Genomic DNA, 10,984 nt, shown 5'->3' with positions numbered 1-10,984 from the left:
CACGTGAAGGTTTTCACGACGGTGTGCCTAGCTACAGGAGCGACGGAGTGGGTACTTGCGGATGCCGAGTCTGTGGCAGGAGCAGTGCGCGCTTATCATATCTTAGTAACGAAGATAGGCCATGCGATCAAGTACATGCATGTTGATACAGCGAGTTACTTTAAAAGTGACAAGTTTCGAGACGCTATGTCATCCATGAACGTCCAGGTGGTTTATGCAAATACTAGATCGCCTTGGATGCAAGGTAAGGTGGAGAAAGTCCACGACCTTGGAATGAATAAGGTTCGAGCTCTGTTCCTGAAAGCCAATCAGGGCAAAGCCTCTAAAGTATCGCAAACGGTGCTGGATTATGTGACCCTGTTGCTCAACACGCGTCCCGTGGGAGCAAGGGTTAATCAGAGGGAAGAGGTTGTTACGCACGACCTACTAGTGCGGGGGTATACACGCCCGACAAACCCTTTCGCACCTCCTGAGCTGGGAAAGAGCCTCGCCCGATCTGTACGATCCACATTGATGGAGGCCCGGTGGACAGAGTTGAAACTTTGTAGTCAGAAAGCTGCCGCCGCTAGAGCTAAGCGCCAGCGCGGTGTCGGGGATGCACCCGGAGATTTTGCTGATGGGGACTTAGTGCTCGTCAGATATAGCGCAAACAAATATGAGAACCCCTACAGACTAGGCCGAATTAAAGACTGCAAGTCATCTTACAGCTACGTGGTGCAGGTAGGGGACACCATTAGGATCGAATCTGTCCGGAATTTGGTGAAGCTCACCCACTAGAACCTCTAGTTTGGAAGGCGAGGACATGGCTGACATTTACGATGATAGTCTCTACTGTGTATTGGTGTCCGAGGCCCGTTATGCTGTTGCCTCGGGTGGGGGCATGATCTGCGACCCTAAGTGTTCGGGCCTCAGATTTCCCATTTTGCTAGCCTCGCTGCATTGTGTCACGAGTACCGTGTACATTGCTGTCTCGGAGACAATGTCTCTCTTCATGCTCTCTATGCATGTCTTTTTTGCATTCATAGATGGCATGGTTACCTTATATTATTATCAGCTATTTCTGTCGCAAATCAATTTTCTTTCGCTGAGTCATCTGGGAAAGATGACCACATCGTCAGGTTGCTGTGATTGGTGCGTGAAGGTGACGCACAAGGCTGTGTACAAGGTGGCCTGCACACGTGAATTGATCGATTTTTCCGTAGCTAAAACCAGGCCAACCGCTCAATAAGTATTCTTTCTTGCACATCACATCGGCTACAAGTGTCGAGTTGCACAACAGGGGCAGTGGATCGGGGTGAAAGAAACAAGTCACAATCTACAAAGCAAATCCAATCTGGATCAGCACTTCCACAATATCAGAATTACCAGACTATTTCGCACCGCTGGCTAGGCTCGCCAGCTAGAGAGCTTGTGCCTGGCAGGCACAAGCAGGCACTGCCTGCGGTACAAACACGTATGCCTGGGGTAGACGCCAATCATAGGCAATGCATGATACGGTATGGGTGGTTGGTTTCCGAGGTTTATAGAATAACTCCCCCAGGGGGGTTATTCGTAAGCCCCGAGGTGATTTAGTGGGGGTTTATAAGATGGGAGTTCATTTTCTCGAGAATCGCGAGAATCCAATGAGCCTGCGTATCCATGCTACCTGTAGAAGTTGTGACGCCTGTCCCATTTGCTCTTTTATTTTAAGCTTTGTATAAACGCTAAGGCTAGTGATCGAATTATTGCCTTGTTGCATGAGTATTGCTATAATCTGTTTTGCCCTTTAGTATGTCTGAGCAGCTGAGTTCTCAATCCGCGGCGAATCACAACAACATTGGTACCCTTCAGCAGGATGTTAACGTGCACACTACGGACGTGGTTTCTGGTTCTCAGCCAGGCTTGGCTACTACTGGGCGGGATCATCCTGCCAGGATGAGACTTCTCATCGTGAGAGGTCTAGATCGCCTGGGGTTGTCTTAGATGCAAGCATGGCTCGTCGTTTGCTTTCTGAGAAGCTTGGTGTTGAGCGTGATTTGTTGGTGTTTATGACCTCTACTGAAGCTAATACTCTAATAGACTCAGTTGACGATTTGTCCACTCGCTTGGCGCTGCGAAGGTTCTTCGCTTCTTCGCCAGAAGCGTCTCCAATTTCTGTCGAGAGCTTGCTCTGACTGGTCAGTTGTATGGTTTGAACAGTGAGACGATGTTTCGTTATGTTCTTGGGTATCTATCCAGTACTGTGAAATCTGAGTTGTATGACTTTCTGGAGCTACAGGCCCTGTAGTCCTGTAGTACAGGGTCTACTCATGGGAGCAGACTCAGTGGCCAGACTTGTCAAGGCCCAACAGTATCTGGTTGGCACTTAATGGTATTACTAATGATGCCGTGAGGTATCGTGCTCGTCTCGTACGGTGTGTTCAAGGGAACACAGAGTATGGGGAGCTATGTGAGCCGTCTTCGTGCTCTGTTGGTAGAGGGTCGCTGAATAGGCATCCAGACGAGTCCATCAGAAACCCTGGCGAGATTCACCGAGCCTCGGTGACCGAGGGTATGCGTCCTTCGTAGAAGAAGATTGCTACTACGGTTTATCCCCATGTCCGGGATGTTAATCAACTTGCTGAGAACCTGATCCTTTGGGAGGTCCATCGAGCAGCTACCACGACTGGTATGAGTAATACTTATTAAGTATCAGCTACGTTGCCAGTAGAACCAGGCATGTCATAACACAAGGGATAGGTATGAGGAAGGAAGCACACTTAGAGAGTCCCATTTATTCTTTTGTTTTAAGCTTTGTGCCAATGCCAAGGCTAGTGATCGGAGTATCGCCTTGTTGCATAAGTATTGCTATAATCTGTTCTCCCCTTTAGTATGTCTGAGCAGCTGAGTTCTCAATCCGCGGCGAATCACAACAACCAACGGTTGGCCACTATGCCTCGTAAGGTGGACCCCAAGAAGTTGGATCCTCTCCAATACGTGAGAGAAACTGTGATTGTCATTAGTGAAGAGAGAGTGTCAAACTGGTCAATTCGATGACGGTGAATGCAAGTTTGGAGGGGAGTGGGCTCACTATTTGTGAGTCACAAACGGCTCGACAAATTCAGGGATCACTTGATTATGTAAAATCACCAACTTATATAGTACTCCCACACTAGACCGACCGACAACTTATGTAGCTCTCCCACACTATACCGCGCAGTGGTCGGTATAGTGTGGGTCCCAACATGTTGAGACTAGGACATTCTTGTCATTGACAAGATGTTACCAGCCAAGCTCATCTTGGCGTTCCACATGTTTGTCAGTGCACTGTGGAGTATAGCGCAGGGTACGGAGATCTGTTCACTCTTATGGTTGATTTGCCTCTTGTATGATATTGTCCATTCTCTTATTGTTATTGTGCGATAAAAAGACGGTAGTTGACACAAACCTTCGGAATTAGAGTCTATGTAAATTTTGAACTAGCCATCATCGAGGAATAAGTGCAGAGGAAACCTACCCAGGGGTTGTTGGTACTAGTATTTGGATCCTATTGTAGGTAAACCATTCAGAGTTGTGTCAATTATTAGTATACCTAACTGTAGAAGTACCGTACAATTCAACATTGTTACGGTATTCACTGTATTATTGCTATAGATACAATCTAGCTAGATTGTATCATCACAATAAGTTAGACAGCTAGACTCATACAGTCTAGCTTCTATTGTGGCCCACCCCCCCCATAGTTCTTGAGATGGATGGACATTTGTGGCAATAGTATTGTGCTAGTTTCGTGATAACGCTCATAGATTTGAGTATTCATGCCGCTCCCTTAGTTGTGCAATCTCTAGGGTTATAATTTAGTAGGCTAATAATGTCGGTCACTTACTTTGGGCTCAGAGCCTGAACATTAGGTTCAGGGTGACTTACTGTCATTTCAAATAACGATAAACCTCAAATTGAGGTATATGATTCGCTAGTCACTATGCTTAGTCTGATGGGAGCGGCAAGAATTCGAAAAGCGTCGTTGATTATTATTGAGGTGGTCTATCCACTGACCATAGTCCATCTCCGAAGTCCTCTTAGAGGACTCCTCTACGTGGGCGATTGGGATTAGTAATTGTTTACAGTCACGTGGCAAATCAGCGGTATGCAGTGAAGCTAATTGAAATGGCCTTAGCCAGACAATATCATTTGCCGAAGAATGGCACCCCCCTCCTAGATATAATGCCATGAGCGCTTGTAATATTACTACTATTATTATGTCTATGTCATATTCATTAGAAATGAACAAGATAGGGCGCAGCCCCGTTATACGGCTGCGGATAGGAAGGGCCCCCGTTTACGTGGTCTAAAAATTAATAATCAGTGCTATAGTTGATAATGAATATTGCTGCGGAAGCGGAGTTGAAGGTGGTTTAGTTTAATGCTGATGGTGCCAGACCAAGTCTACGAGAGATTCATCAGCTTCTGTTGAAGTCGGCTTGTGATCATCACAATGTGATGTATTATGCATCCAAGAAGCAAAACTTGGTGGTGGGATAACTAGTGGTTCCCTTAAGCTGGGCGGCTACCATCATGAGCGGCGAGATAGGCCTGATAGTGCAGGCCGGGGTGGGGGACTTCTGACCAGCGTGGGAGAATATATACGTAGTCGGCTACCTGTGTTGTCAGCACAGTGTTGATGAGAATATGAAAATTCTGAGGAAATTCGGAAAATTTCTTGTTGGTTTCGGAATACTCGTAGCTGAATTCACGTGTAGACTTGTATAATTAGTGGGGAAACTCCTGGGCTCAGCTGAGGAAAGCGAACATATGTTCCAATACTGCTTCTGACATATGTGTCAGGCAAGATCAAGTACGAGAGGACCTCATCCAGCAATAACTAGGTTATTATAACCTCTCGGAGAGGTTATAATAACCTAGTTATTGCTGGATGAGGATGAGGCCCTCATGAGGGGAGTGATGTAGGTGCTGATTTTTAAGATTTAGATTTAGCTGCTGGTGGTGAGGGGTCGGAAAGCTGTTAAGAGTTTTGTTGTGGTGAATGTATACCATTCCTCGAGAGAATTTCTCCTTCGTCGAGGGGCCCTCGATAGCTCGCATCAATGTAGATTTATTGAACACTGTCCACTATGAGCCTCAGGAGGCAGAAAATGTTATTTTGTGTGGCGATCTAAGTGCTAGATCATTATCTTGGAGTGATGGTGAAAATGAGGATAATCCTCGTAGAATACAGTTGAAAGAATGGATAACTGATAGGGGCCATGTTTGTGTAAATGATGGAGATGTGACATATGCCTGTCGCCGTCTTGCTGCTGGTCATGGATCAACTGATTCACGTACTGTAGACTGCGAGCTAGCTGCACGCTCCGAATGTTACACTGTCATTCAGTTTCTACTGGTACCGTTGCAGTTCATACAGTTGCCATCTGATGGCAGCTATCATTGATGGCCCATCAATACAATGACACACAATGTGGCTTAATTTCATACAGCTAGATTTCATGCAGTTGCCGGCGGCAACTTGCCGCTCCCAGCGACCCGCTAGTAGTTGAAATTTTGGCACGATAGTTTGCGCGTCGGTGAAAATCGTGTCCGGAGTTCCCCAGCTGTTTGAAGCCGTGGTTGTATGACATAAAACATGATCGAGCTTGGTGATGTATAGAGTAGTGTTTACATTATGCACGAGAGTATGATGTACGGATCTGCAGTATACCAAATATGAATTTATGACGGTCATGTCATGACCTACAAATGTAATTATTTGCGCTGTACTCGTGGACACTGTACAATATGACATTGTACGTGGTTACCACGTGAGATTGTATGGAACGAGACTGTACGAAATGAGACTGTACGATACGATGCTGTAAGGACTTGATACACCATCATATCGTACTCGATACTATCGAGTCCCTCCGTTGTGACGATCGTGAAATCGCACTTCCCTTGTCAAAGTTTGAGTAGTAGTCGTTGTTGTTGTTCAAAACTACGATATGTATGTATACATATTAGAATAGGATGGAAATTATCAATGGCAGTGAAACGATAACCGATCGTATATGTGCTCAGGTTTGATCCCGCTCCGGGACGAGGTTCGACCTGAGTCTGCATTTGCACGGGCTGTTTTCTTAATATGTTTGAGGATATAATCGATAATCTTTGCTATCGACTATGGAGGCTTCCATAATTCCAGAGCAACTATTGAGTCGAGGAGATGAATGCTCTACAGGGCTACGGGACACACGCTTTAGGATGCATGAATGTCCGAGTGAAGTTACCCTAATCAGTGTGGCACGCACTGTGTGCGATACCAGTCCGCGGAAATATGCACATTGTCAACAAGATATGTTGGGGACAACATAAAATTCTGAGGCGTGGAATAAAATTATTATTGTTTCCTGCACACTTCTATTTGGATCGGTATGTAAACTCTTACAAAATCTGAAGAAACTCTTGAGCTCAGCTGAGTAGAGTGGACATATGTTTCAACACTGTGCGATACATTCACAGGTTAAAACTGCGTAGAGCTTTTTATAGTTTGATCAGTCTCATTGAGCTTCATATTGGTTCTTTTCCTGTGTTTGAGCTTTTCCTGGTTCAGGAGGAATAGTTTGTAGGCATGTCGAAATGACCCGAATTTGGTAAGTTAACGAGTTGACAATTGCGAAACTGAGGTCGAGCGCATTAATGTCAGCCAATATAGCGGCTCAGAAAACAGACCGGTGGTCGCTGGCATTAACAGGCCGGAACTGGGCTCGTCAATTTTTACTTTATATAACTCGACTCGCTCTGCAAGTGACCAAAACTCGTTGACATTTTTTAGACTAAGACTAGAAAGATTTGACTAACTCAGAATCGACAGGGAGTCGGACAATGAATGCCATTCCGGGAGTGAGAAATAATGGATAAAAAAGGTCAAGTATGAGGCGGCTATGTGACCACTACGGTCTGTGATAGTGCGCGAAGACGATGGGTTTCCAGGGGGTATCTGAGTGTACAACTGATCCTGTGTTCCACTGAGATGTATGCCTACCAATAATCTTGATAAATCCATTTGATTCATAGAGTTTAATATCGTCTTCATCTTTATGGCCCACAGATAAGTGTACGACATCCCAGTTCAAGTAGTTTGTAGTGATCTAGAGAACGACAGACATTCTATTCACATTAAAGGACATAGTTGACTCACATGGTTGATGATCCCTACCAAAAGGTTTTTTACTATAACTTTCCAAGTGTCGAGCCCTGTCATATGCTCAACCTGAGAATCCATATAGTTGAGCGTTAAATGACACTGTGAGGCGCACCTTGAGTATCGACCCTAAGATCCCATGGGGTATTTTCGGGCTCCATGTTGGCCTGTAAAACATAACAGTTCCACCAACACGAAAATGATGACTCACCTATGGGCTTCGATTGCAGCTTGGACAGAAGGATCTATGTGCTTCTCAGGGATATTCATCTTGACCCCGCCAACGACTTTCTAACGACAGAAGTTGTGGTAAGCAATCCAGTGGAGTCTCACTTTATCATGTTTGATCACCGCTACCCAGCAGAGGAAGAGGTCACAGCCACCGAAGTCTTTTGGCATGTAAGTCTTCAAGTCATCCCCCTTTTGGTATTGGCGATAATCCACCTCGGCGAGCAAGCGTGGTGCGTGGTCCTCAGGCAACGAACGAGCCAGGCAGGAGGAGCCAAGTACGGCATACACCAGGGAGGCCACAAGGTTCATTTATGATGGGGCAAATATCTATCCACTCTCGACTTTTGTACGAACACAGAGAATAACGTGTGCATATGCATGTGCGTGGCGCGGCGGACGAGACACGCTCCATCTCTTACAGGCACCCTGAGTGGAATCGGAGGAGCGCCTGAAGGGTCGAGTGTTGAGATTATGGACCTGCAGCAACTTGCCAGGCGCAACCTCACTAGGTTTAGCATCGACCAGCTTCAGTATACAGTTATCACGTACCTCTCACACCAGGATTCGCATGTAACCTCAGCAATGCGCGAACCTGTTTTGTGTATGTGTGCAGGTGTTCACGCTGTGCTTGCATACGTGACTCATTCACGGTGAATGTTTGAATGGGGCTTCAGAACAGCTTTACATTGGTACTTCCTGTAATCGTTCAAGAACTCATTTACGCTTTTTGAACAGCGTTTGGTGATGGGCCTTTCGGTCGACTGTTATGTATCATGAATATATGGAAGTGCAAGGTAGGTCGCATGTTCGAATCCCAGACAATTTTTTTAACTTTCATGTTTTTTCGAGAAGCGAGTGATGTCCCCTCCCAAGCAGTACGTATATATATATCAGTCATGTACGAAAAAATTTCAATCCCAAACTCACTTCTTTGTAGAAGCTACCTTGCACCACCATTCCGGTTCTTTTGATGGCGCGTACTGTACTTGCGTGCTACACGTAATTCATAGCTAGATCGGCGCGAGTAGTGGTAGTTGGTGGCTGTTCCAGTTGCTAGCGCTCATCCGTGTCACTCCAACCTCACCACTTATACTAAAGACCCTCTTGGTTGTGTCAACTAATCTGAGCACTAGAATCACCACTTAGTTCATATCTGTCTCGATTCGGGATTTGGGTTTTCGGATGTTGTAGAATCCGGCACTCCCAAATCCTAGAACATGCTCACGCGGCATGCACGCCATGCCATGGTCCGTGGCATGGCGTGCATGCCGCGACTGATCCATGGATCAGTCGTGTGGCAACTCCCACGCCGAATCCGAGGACCAGAGTCTTCATTGCCGTGAACTAGCTGATGTGCCAGTTTCGGCACGAAGTGGAGAATCGCATAGGTAGTACCTATTAGGTACCAAGATGATGAGATTTGATCGTATTGTTGTCGTGTTGGGCCTCGCTTTCGCTGTCTCTTAGCGCTAGTTGTATGACGTATTACTCATTACTGTATTTTTGTAGTTGGGGGTGCCACGTTGGCTTACTATTGTACATCTGTAGTGCGATTCTAGGCGATTTTTGCGTGTCTCGTCCACTTGATAGAACCTGACACTTATGACATTCCTAAGGCGTGTTCGTATGCACTGTGTTTTATCTGAATGCTCCCGTAGCTGGCCTTCAGAGTCGCAAACTATCTAAGGACGTGTTTCTGATGCGCAATTATCACCGGAGTCCTGTTATACGCAAATAAAAATATGAATTGGTCCACCACGTACATCCTGATTATAGCAGGATGTAAGATCCGTTCCCGTACCATAGCGCACGTGGATTTTCGCCGAAAATTTTTCGGTTGACTGCCTTTGCCGGCATCTTACGTAATGGACATCGAGATGCGCTGAGTCATGTCAACACGGAGAAAATAACAGATCTCAAAGCGATCTACCTAGACAAGGTCTCGTCTCTTACATGCAGTCAACTTGCAAGCTGTAATACGCAAGACTTGTATATTCTCCCCTAGCGTGGAGGTAGACGTCATTGATGAAGGTTCATTGTAATTTATGAACTAGTCACAAAGCTCGAATTTCTAATTACCTCGCCCTATGCCACAGTATCCGTCGAGTTCTAAGGGTGGTTATATTCCTGCTAATTCTAGTAAACGGTCTGCACGGGCGGGGAATACAACAAGCCGAACGCTTCTGCAGCCCCGATGAACAATAGTATTGTTACAATACTCATGGCAAGTGGTTGCACTGCTTCGTTCGTTGGGGAATTCCAAGGGCAACAGAGGTGGAATAAGCGCTCTTCGGGCGATAGTCGGAGTGGTCCTGTCTTCGGGCTCCTCAGTTTCCGCATGACTTTTGAGGCGCGCGAATAACTCTCGCACAAATGACGAAGTTCTACTTAGGCCTAATGTCACATTAGGTCATTAGTAATGAGTTACGGGCGTACACAATTACCGTACAAAGTTCGTGCTGGGGAGGTTCGAGTAGTAAGTAGTCATTAGATTGGAACTCGTAAAGCGGTACAAGCCAGTGGTTCCATCAGTTATCTGATTACAGTCTTCTGGAGACTGTCTCCAGCCTGCAGACTCCAGGTGGGGTGAGTTTCTCATCTCATTGCTCGAAACATTCGAATGTTTCAATAGTGGCAGGATGGTCGGCTTACTCAGCATGAAGATCTAGACCAACTCGAGGTATCCTCCACAGTTCTACCAATCGATTCTACCAATGACTATCATTTGTCGCATCCCCCTGGTTATGCTCTTCATCTCACCTTCACTTGGTGCTGGACCTGGTGCAGATGAGATATCCAATGTAAGTGTGTATTTTTTGAGCCGTACCACGTTTCTGTGAGTGTATACTCAGGAAAAATACCATACAAGCATTGTGGACTTCACGGCTTTGACACCATCCAAAGCCCAGGTGAGTATCTGTACTGGTGGCGAGATGGATCCTTCTGCTCAGTTCACAATCACTCATACTGATGACAGTTTATGCGGACTTGAGTGGCAGTCCGGGGAAACTCGCTTGGATGCTCGAAGCTTGGATCTTTCAATTCGTCTTGACCCTGAGCAAAAAGCCTTCACGTACGTCCAAGCGAGCTCGATGGAGGGCTTCTTCTGTCGAGATCTCATGATCAAGTAAGACAAGCTCATCGCTACGGTTTTGCTCGATCTTCTGTTGGCGCTCGTGCAAACACCCTTCTGTCAGAGAGGACGACAAGGAGTTAACTGTGAGAGCTCTCGGACACGGTTGTGATTTGTCCGACTTGGAATACCCAGGGGTTACAGTAGGGGCAAGGGAGACTCCTGAACGACTCAAGGCAGAGGAACTGCTTTCAACAAAGGGCCCCTTCTCTCCCTTCTTTCATTTGAAGGGGGACATTCTGGAGCCACTGATCAACAGCATCGCATCGGAAACCGACCAAATCCAATGTGATAAAATATTCCACTTTCTAGCCTTCAATGCCCCTCCTGGGTACAGTGGGGGGAATTTGGATTGGTTGTTTGAATTTGTGAGAGACAACACTATGAGAATCCAACGGAACATCAAGAATTACAAGCCGAAAATGCAGAGACTGTTCGAGGGGCTCCTTCGATCCAGAACCTCTCGA

This window comes from Perkinsus marinus (assembly GCF_000006405.1).
Source record: "Perkinsus marinus ATCC 50983 genomic scaffold scf_1104296959274, whole genome shotgun sequence".
NCBI classification, from domain to species: Eukaryota; Perkinsozoa; order Perkinsida; family Perkinsidae; genus Perkinsus; species Perkinsus marinus.
This window is presented reverse-complemented; position numbering follows the sequence as displayed.